Source organism: Bufo gargarizans, chromosome 7 (genome assembly GCF_014858855.1).
Source record: "Bufo gargarizans isolate SCDJY-AF-19 chromosome 7, ASM1485885v1, whole genome shotgun sequence".
In the NCBI taxonomy this organism is placed as follows: Eukaryota; Metazoa; Chordata; class Amphibia; order Anura; family Bufonidae; genus Bufo; species Bufo gargarizans.
The window spans coordinates 161,936,017-161,945,018 of NC_058086.1; positions in this window are offsets into that span (position 1 = coordinate 161,936,017).

Genomic DNA, 9,002 nt, shown 5'->3' on the forward strand with positions numbered 1-9,002 from the left:
GGCTGATAGGAGGCATATGGGGGCTAATTGGAGGCATATGGGGGCTAATTGGAGGCAAATGGGGCTAAAAGGAGGCATATGGGGGCTAATTGGCGGCATATGGGGGCTAATTGGCGGCATATGGGGGCTAATTGGAGGCATATGGGGGCATATGGGGCTAATTGGAGGCATATGGGGCTAATTGGAGGCATATGGGGGATAATTGGAGGCATATGGGGGCTAATTGGAGGCATATGGGGGCTAATTGGAGGCAAATGGGGGCATATGGGGCTAATAGGAGGCATATGGGGGCTGATAGGAGGCATATGGGGGCTGATAGGAGGCATATGGGGGCTAATAGGAGGCATATGGGGGCTAATAGGAGGCATATGGGGGCTAATTGGAGGCATATGGGGGCTAATTGGAGGCAAATGGGGGCATATGGGGCTAATAGGAGGCATATGGGGGCTGATAGGAGGCATATGGGGGCTGATAGGAGGCATATGGGGGCTAATAGGAGGCATATGGGGGCTAATAGGAGGCATATGGGGGCTAATTGGAGGCATATGGGGGCTAATTGGAGGCAAATGGGGGCATATGGGGCTAATAGGAGGCATATGGGGGCTGATAGGAGGCATATGGGGGCTGATAGGAGGCATATGGGGGCTGATAGGAGGCATATGGGGGCTGATAGGAGGCATATGGGGGCTAATAGGAGGCATATGGGGGCTAATTGGAGGCTAATTGGAGGCAAATGGGGGCATATGGGGTAATAGGAGGCATATGGGGGCTGATAGGAGGCATATGGGGGCTAATAGGAGGCATATGGGGGCTAATAGGAGGCATATGGGGGCTAATAGGAGGCATATGGGGGCTAATAGGAGGCATATGGGGGCTAATAGGAGGCATATGGGGGCTAATAGGAGGCATATGGGGGCTAATAGGAGGCATACGGGGGCTAATAGGAGGCATATCGGGGCTAATTGGAGGCATATGGGGGCATATGGGGCTAATAGGAGGCATATGGGGGCTAATAGGAGGCATAATGGGGGCTAATAGGAGGCATATAGGGGCTAATAGGAGCATATGGGGGCTAATAGGAGGCATATGGGGGCTAATAGAGGCATATGGGGGCTAATAGGAGGCATATAGGGGCTAATAGGAGGCATATGGGGGCTAATAGGAGGCATATGGGGGCTAATAGGAGGCATATGGGGGCTAATAGGAGGCATATGGGGGCTAATAGGAGGCATATGGGGGCTAATAGGAGGCATATGGGGGCTAATAGGAGGCATATGGGGGCTAATAGGAGGCATATGGGGGCTAATAGGAGGCATATCGGGGCTAATAGGAGGCATATCGGGGCTAATTGGAGGCATATGGGGGCATATGGGGCTAATAGGAGGCATATGGGGGCTAATAGGAGGCATATGGGGCTAATAGGAGGCATATAGGGGCTAATAGGAGGCATATGGGGGCTAATTGGAGGCATATGGGGGCTAATTGGAGGCATATGGGGGCTAATTGGAGGCATATGGGGCATATTGGGGCTAATAGGAGGCATATGGGGGCTAATTGGAGGCATATGGGGGCTAATTGGAGGCATATGGGGGCTAATAGGAGGCATATGGGGGCTAATTGGAGGCATATGGGGGCTAATAAGAGGCATAATGGGGCTAATAAGAGGCATAATGGGGGCTAATGAGGCATAAGGGCTGATATGGGGGCTAATGAGGCATAAGGGCTGATATGGGGGCTAATGAGGCATAAGGGCTGATATGGGAGCTAATGAGGCATAAGGGCTGATATGGGGGCTGATATGAGAGGCATAATGAGGGCTAATGAGAGGCATAATGTGTCATCCACAGATGCCCCCATAACAGTGTGTCTTCCACAGATCCCCCATAACAGTGCGCCTGTGCACTGACGAGAGACAGAAAGAAGGGGAAAGAATACGTGGAAGCAAGCAGAGGACGGCACAGCAGACGACTGAGTAGCTTCTTTTGTAAGTAAATTGCTTTATTATAACTGTATCCCTGCATATCGCAATTCACTCGTATTTTGTAATCTTATTGATATATACTTATTTTGTTTGTGCCCCCCCATTTTTGACTGTGGTATCTTTGTGCCCCCCCTATATATTGTTCCTAGAGTCGCCACTGCTATTGAGCCCTTATGACGGAACTCAATACTAGAAAACGTAAATGCTAGTGTGAAAGTAGCCTAAGACATTTTGTCCAGTTGACAGACTTTGAGAAGGGGCACTGAGAGAAGCATGATGGCTGTTTTGACAAGTTGCCCTACATCTAGGCCTGTGATGGCTAACCTCCAGCACTCCAACTGTGGTAAAACTACAACTCCCAAGATGTAGACTTGGTTGGTGGTTCTCAGAACTCCATAAAAATGAATGGAGCATGCTGGGTGTCAGTTTCACCACAGCTGGATTGCCAGAGGTTAGCCATCACTGATCTAATCTAGGGGTTTGGAGGTGCAGGAGCGGTGGTTACGCATGGGCATGCAAACAGGCTCCGATGCCCCAGACACCAGGAGAGAGAATTGTTTGATCTGCCCACAAGCAGCTCCATAGTTTTGTTGGCCACCATCCAGACACAGAGCAGAGGGAAATTTTGTGTCGCAGCACCCATTACACGTCCTGCCATTGACAGACAGACAGCCATCCTCATTTGCAGTAGTGTCATGAACAAGAAACCTGGACTGCTGAGGACTGGAACCGTATGGTCTTCAGTAATAAATCCAGGTTCTGTGTGATCTGACGGCAGATGGGTTCCAGTATGGAGGCTTCTTGGCGACTGCTCCAGCTGCTGGCGAGTGTGGAGACCCACTGCTCCAGCTGCTGGCGAGTGTGGAGACCCACTGCTCCAGCTGCTGGCGAGTGTGGAGACCCACTGCTCCAGCTGCTGGCGAGTGTGGAGACCCACTGCTCCAGCTGCTGGCGAGTGTGGAGACCCACTGCTCCAGCTGCTGGCGAGTGTGGAGCCATCTCATACGAGTCGGTCACCCCTGGTAGCGATACAAGGGACACTTAACAGCTTAGCCATATGTACAGGACATCCTGCACCCACATGCATCACCTCTCACAGGAGGGTTTCAGCAGGATAAGGGCTCGTTCACACGAACTTCAATTGGTCCAGAGATGCGGGACGGAAGAAATGTGCTGCAGAATACCATATGGAACCTGTATACAAATATATCAAACTCAGGGCTTTACACAGGACTAGGTTTTTAGCGACATCGCTATCTATAGACGGTCAGTACTTTGCTGCCAGTCATGTGGTGTCATCTTTCATGATATTATACTGTGACAGGGTCAATAAGGGGCTAAAGGTAGTATAAATCCAAAAAGACAATTCACAGACTATCACTCTAATTTTAAACACAGCCTTTAATATAAATGCCCAAATGAAAAATAAACAAAAAAAATTATAATCAATACTCCAAATTACAGGATAGGACAGTGCTGTAGGCGATCAGATGGGGAACTTTCCCTAATTCTCACCCTGTACTTTTAGCCCTGCCTACAGAACGGAATAGCCGCCCGATAGGGGCGATCCCGTATTCAGGAACCTCTTATAAGCCCTCGGATGGCCCTGAAAGGGGGTCATAGAGGCAAACCTTGGTAAGGTGGCCTGAAACGGGCCTATTCAATGACCTATTGTATATACAGAAAATAATAATGAATACATGAAAATAAATAGTATACTCAATTTCTGCAGAGTCGGATTATATCGGTATTCTCGGAAAGACACCTTCAACTTAATTCCCAATTGGTGACAAAAGTTCTCAAAGTCATTGGATTAAAAGTATAGGTCCCTTAGTACCAACGCGTTTTGTCCCAATATATTCAGTGGGCTCATCAGGGGACACAAATACAGTATTCAAGTTAATATCCATGTAGTTGTTAACATAGGGCAATCTGACCCAGTATCTAGCAGTTTATTACAGCACCAGTAATCACTGGTCAGATATACGAGTTAATAAAACGATAATACTAAGATTGGGCCGATGGGCCCCTCACACTTAGTACAAATAGATAGTACCCCCCCCCCCCCCCCCCCCACATTAGATACAAAATAGGTAGTGCTAGATCAATTACTGCCGAGGCAAACAGTTAACACAAGATACTTGCGTGCCCCACATATTAGACCAACGATACTGGGAAGATAACCAGCCCGTCTAGTTACAGTCAGATGGCATAGGGCCGCCGCAGCGTATTATCTGTGATAAAATGAAGTATTTGTGAAGGATACAGAAATATAAGCGGGCTGCCATTGGAAAAAGGTGCTACTAATATCAGCATAATGTAATGCCTACCTGCGTGACATGGTCAATGTCTGTAGTGAAGTGGCAGGAAGATGTAGGCTAAGGGGTTAAATAAACCGCCACATAGGAGGGGCATTACTACTTACTGCGTCATGTGACGCTTACCAGGACCACGTGATAAAGGTCATGCCCCCAGCTATGGCGTGGCACGGGCCACGTGCCAAACTAACAGGTCACATGGTCACACTCACGCCCCGAGCAGTCATAGGATGCAGACCATGTGACTGCCAAGGGGTCACATGATCGGTGCCACGGACTCAACACAGTGCACCATCTTCCTATATTTATAGGGGTATAAGTCATGTGAGCAAGCTGCATGGAACACCTACATCAAGGTTAGATAAGGTAGCATAATACAGAGGCGTAAAAAAAAAAAAAAAAGAGGAGGGGAGGGGAAGAGGGCACTGACCCAAAATACATAGACAGATTTGGCAAGACCCAAAATCAAAACCAAATAGTGGGTTAAAGGGTAACTTAATCAACAGAGAGAGCACTAGTGCCCAGTATAGGGGATGGCTACATATTCCCAACCATCAATTGTTTTAACAGGGACAAATATATTTACCCACTCGGTGAGATATTTAGTTGGCCGACTATAAAAAAACATGAAAAGTCAATATTTTCATTAAGACCAAAGGGTGAAGTAGTATTTAAAGAGGACCTTTAATCTGGCAAAAAATTGTGAACTAAGTATCATGATCTGTACAGCGGCGTCCGGGGATCCTCACTGCACTTACTATCATCCCTGGGCAACGCTCCGTTCTCCCGCTATGCCCTCCGGTATGTTTGGTCACTTGGTTATAGTAGGAGGAGACTGGCCTTGTTCTCCTGGGCGTCTCCTTCTCCCAGGCTGTAGCGCTGGCCAATCGCATCGCAAATCTCACAGCCTGGGAGAAAAAAACCAGGGACAAAAGGAGACGCCCAGGAGAACAAGGGTAGTTTTCTCCTACTATAACCAAGTGACCGAACATACCAGAGGGCATAGCGGCAGAACGGAACGGCGCCCAGGGATAATAGTAAGTGCAGTGAGATCCCCAGGCGCCGCTATATATATCATGACACTTAATTCACAATGTTTTGCCAGGTGAAAGGTCCTCTTTAAAAAAAACACAAATCCATTTGGATTCTTTTTGTTTCAAGATTTTATCAGTCTCCTCCCCTAATGGAATGTTTTATTGTCTCGATCATTGGAAAACCGTAATGTCCTGATGTTGCCTCCATGACGCAGCACTACATGTCTTGAGAGAAGGTTTATCACGTTTGTTGCGAATATCCCCAACAGGCTCAAGGATTCTTTTTTTGAAGGCTCTACAGGTCTTACCAACATATTTACTTCCGCACTCACATTGAGCCAAATATAGTAGGCCCACTGTGTTACAGTTTGCAAATGTACAAGCTATATAGGCCCGTTCTTGGGCACTATTAGAGAACATGTCACCCACTCCAATAAAGGGGCATGCTTTACTCTTCCTGCACCTATACGTACTCACTCTCCTATCTGACAGCGGGGGCTTCAAAGTGACTGTGCACTAATGTATCCCCTATGCTGCGTCCCCGCCTGAATTTTATTGCTGGATAGTCTGGGAGATGATCTGTCAGATCTGGGTCCATTTTAAGAAGGGACCAGTACCGTCCTAAGATTTCCCGGACTTGTTGGAATGCCGATAATTCTAATTACTTCTCGTGGGCCCTTTCTCCCTTCAGATTGAAGTAGGGTAGACCTATCCACAGACTCAGCATTACTCCAGCCCTTGTAGAGACAGGTGTCAGGGTATCCCCTCTGCTTGAAGTGATTAAATAATTGTGAAGCCTGCCGGGTAAAGTCCCTGTGGTCCGAACAGTTTCTTTGTACCCTTTAGAACTGTCCCTTAGGGATGCCCTTTCTAAGTGGTCTAGGATGGAAACTGTCCCACCTTAGCAGGCTGTTAGTTGATGTTTTTTTTTTTTTTTTTACGGAACAATGTCGTTTTGATGGCATTATTATCACCCATCTCGATTTGTATATCCAAAAAGGTTATTATATAATGCTAACGTTCATATGTGAAATATAACCCCATATGGTTTGTATTGCGTTCACTCAAAGAGTCTAAAATCCTCTTGTGTTCCAGACCATAACAACATGTCATCTATAAATCTGGTCCAGTGTGTCATGGTCTTGGAAAAAAACAACTGTATCCTCCCACCAGCCCAGGAGCAGGTTTGCTTAAGTCAGTGCACTTGGGCTACCCATCGCGGTGCCCCTGAGCTGGTGGTAGAATTGGCCATTGAACACAAAGTAGTTATGGGTAAGTACAAAGTCCAAGAGTTGAATGACAAAATGATTATGTTCCTTCAAATCATTGGACCTAGAATCTAGAAAGTACTTTACCGCTGCCAAACCTTTATTGTGGAGGATTGAGGTGTACAATGCATCTACATCAATGGATGCTAGCCAAGTATCTGATTCCAGTGTAATGCCATCAAGACGTTTAAGTAAATCTGTTGTGTCCCGTAAATACGATGGTAGGGCTGTGACAAATGAACAAAGTATTTTGTCAACAGTAGGTGCCTGCATGTTCAGTAAGGCTACCTATCCCAGATACCATCGGTCGGCCCCTGAGGGAATTTGTACCTTTGTGTATTTTTGGAAGACCATAGAAGGTGGCCACTCTAGGATTGGAAGGTCCAAGACACTCAAATTCTTTCTGATCAATTAATTCCCCCTCAAGGGCCTCCCGCAGTATCCGGGACAGCTTCTGTAAATAGGAAATGGTAGGGTCAGACTATAATAATTCACTAACTCTTTCTATCGGACAGAAGTGACAAGCACATGTCCCTATACTGTTGAAAAGACATGACAACCACAATCCCCCCCTTATGCGAGGACTTAATCATTAGGTCTTTATTTATGCTTAGATGTAGTAGCGCCTCCATCTCTGTGGACGTATAGTTTTTTAGCTCTGTGTCGGTACAATGCTCTTAAGGTCCCTAGTTACAGATCTCTAAGAAAAGGTCAATATTGGCTCCTCCCAATGGTTTTGGGGGCATTTTGGTACTCTTGTCTCTAAGGGTGGGGAAGAGGCCCAGTCCTTTAGGGTGTTCGTTCTCATCTAACAGTTCCACCAAATCATCCTCGTAGATCACTGGGTTCAAGTGCCAGTTCAAGGCTTCTTTTTTTTTTTTTATCAGAGGAACAGAAAATGTTGTTCCACCTTAATTTTCTAGCGAGCAAGTGAAGATCTTTCACCTATTCAAATGAGTTAAATCCTGTGGTAGGTACATAGGAAATTCCTTTAGTTAAGATTCCCTGTTCCATATTTGATAAGGGATACCCCTGACAAGTTCAAGATCACAGATTTAGCTGTTCCTCTGATTAAAAAAAAAAAAAAAAGAAGCCTTGAACCCAGTGACCTACAAGGATTTGATGATTTGGTGGAACTATTAGATGAGAACGAACGCCCTAAGGCCTGGGCCTCTTCACCACCCTTAGAAACAAGAGTACCAAAATGCCCCCAAAAACATTGGGAGAGCCAATTGACCTTTTTTTGAGATCTGTAACTAGGGACCTTAAGAGTATCGTACTGACACAGAGCTATAAAAACTATACGTCCACAGAGATGGAGGCGCTACAGCATGAATAAAGACCTAATGATCAAGCCCTCGGATAAGGGGGGGGGGGGAATGTGGTCATCATGTCTGTTCAACAGTATAGGGACATGTGCTTGTCACTTCTGTCCGATAGAAAGAGTTATGAATTATTGAAGTCTGACCCTACCATTTCTTATTTACAGAAGCTGTCCCAGATTCTGCGGGAGGTCCTTGAGGGGAAATTAATTGACCGGAAAGAATTTGAGTATCTTGGACCTTCCAATCCTAGAGTGGCCACCTTCTATGGTCTTCCAAAAATACACAAAGGTACAAATCCCCTCAGGGGCTGACCGATAGTATCTGGGATAGGTAGCCTTACTGAACATGCAGGCACTATTGCTCTCTCTCTGTTGATCAAGTTACCCTTTAACCCACTATTTGATTTTGGGTCTTGCCAAATCTGTCGATGTATTTTAGGTCAGTGCCCCCCCCCCCCCCCAAATCTTTTTTTCTTTCTGCCTCTGTATTATGCTACCTTATCTAACCTTGATGTAGGTGTTTCATGCAGCTCGCTCACATGACTATACCCCTATAGGCAGTTGGTGCACTGTGTCGAGTCCGTGGCGCCAATCATGTGACCCTTTGGCAGTCACATGGTCCACATCGCATGACTGCTTGGGGTTTTGACCAGTTTGGCACGTGGCCCGTGCCATACCATAGCTGGGGGCATGACCTTTATCATGTGATCCTGGTAAGCATCATGACGCTGTAAGTAGTAATGCCCCTCCTATGTCTGGCGGTTTATTTAACCCCTTAGCCTACATCTTCCTGCCACTCCACTACAGACATTGACCATGTCACGCAGGTAGGCATTCCGTTATGCTGATATTAGTAGCACCTTTTTTCTATGGCAGCCCGCTTATATTTCTGTATAATACGCTGCAGCGGCCCGTTTATGCCATCTGACTGTAACTAGACTGGATGGTTATCTCCCCAGTATCGTTGGTCAAATATGTGGGGCACGCAAGTATCTTGTGTTAACTGTTTGCCTCGGCAGTAATTGATCTAGCACTACCTATTTTGTATCTAATGTGTGTGTGTGGGGGGGGTGTACT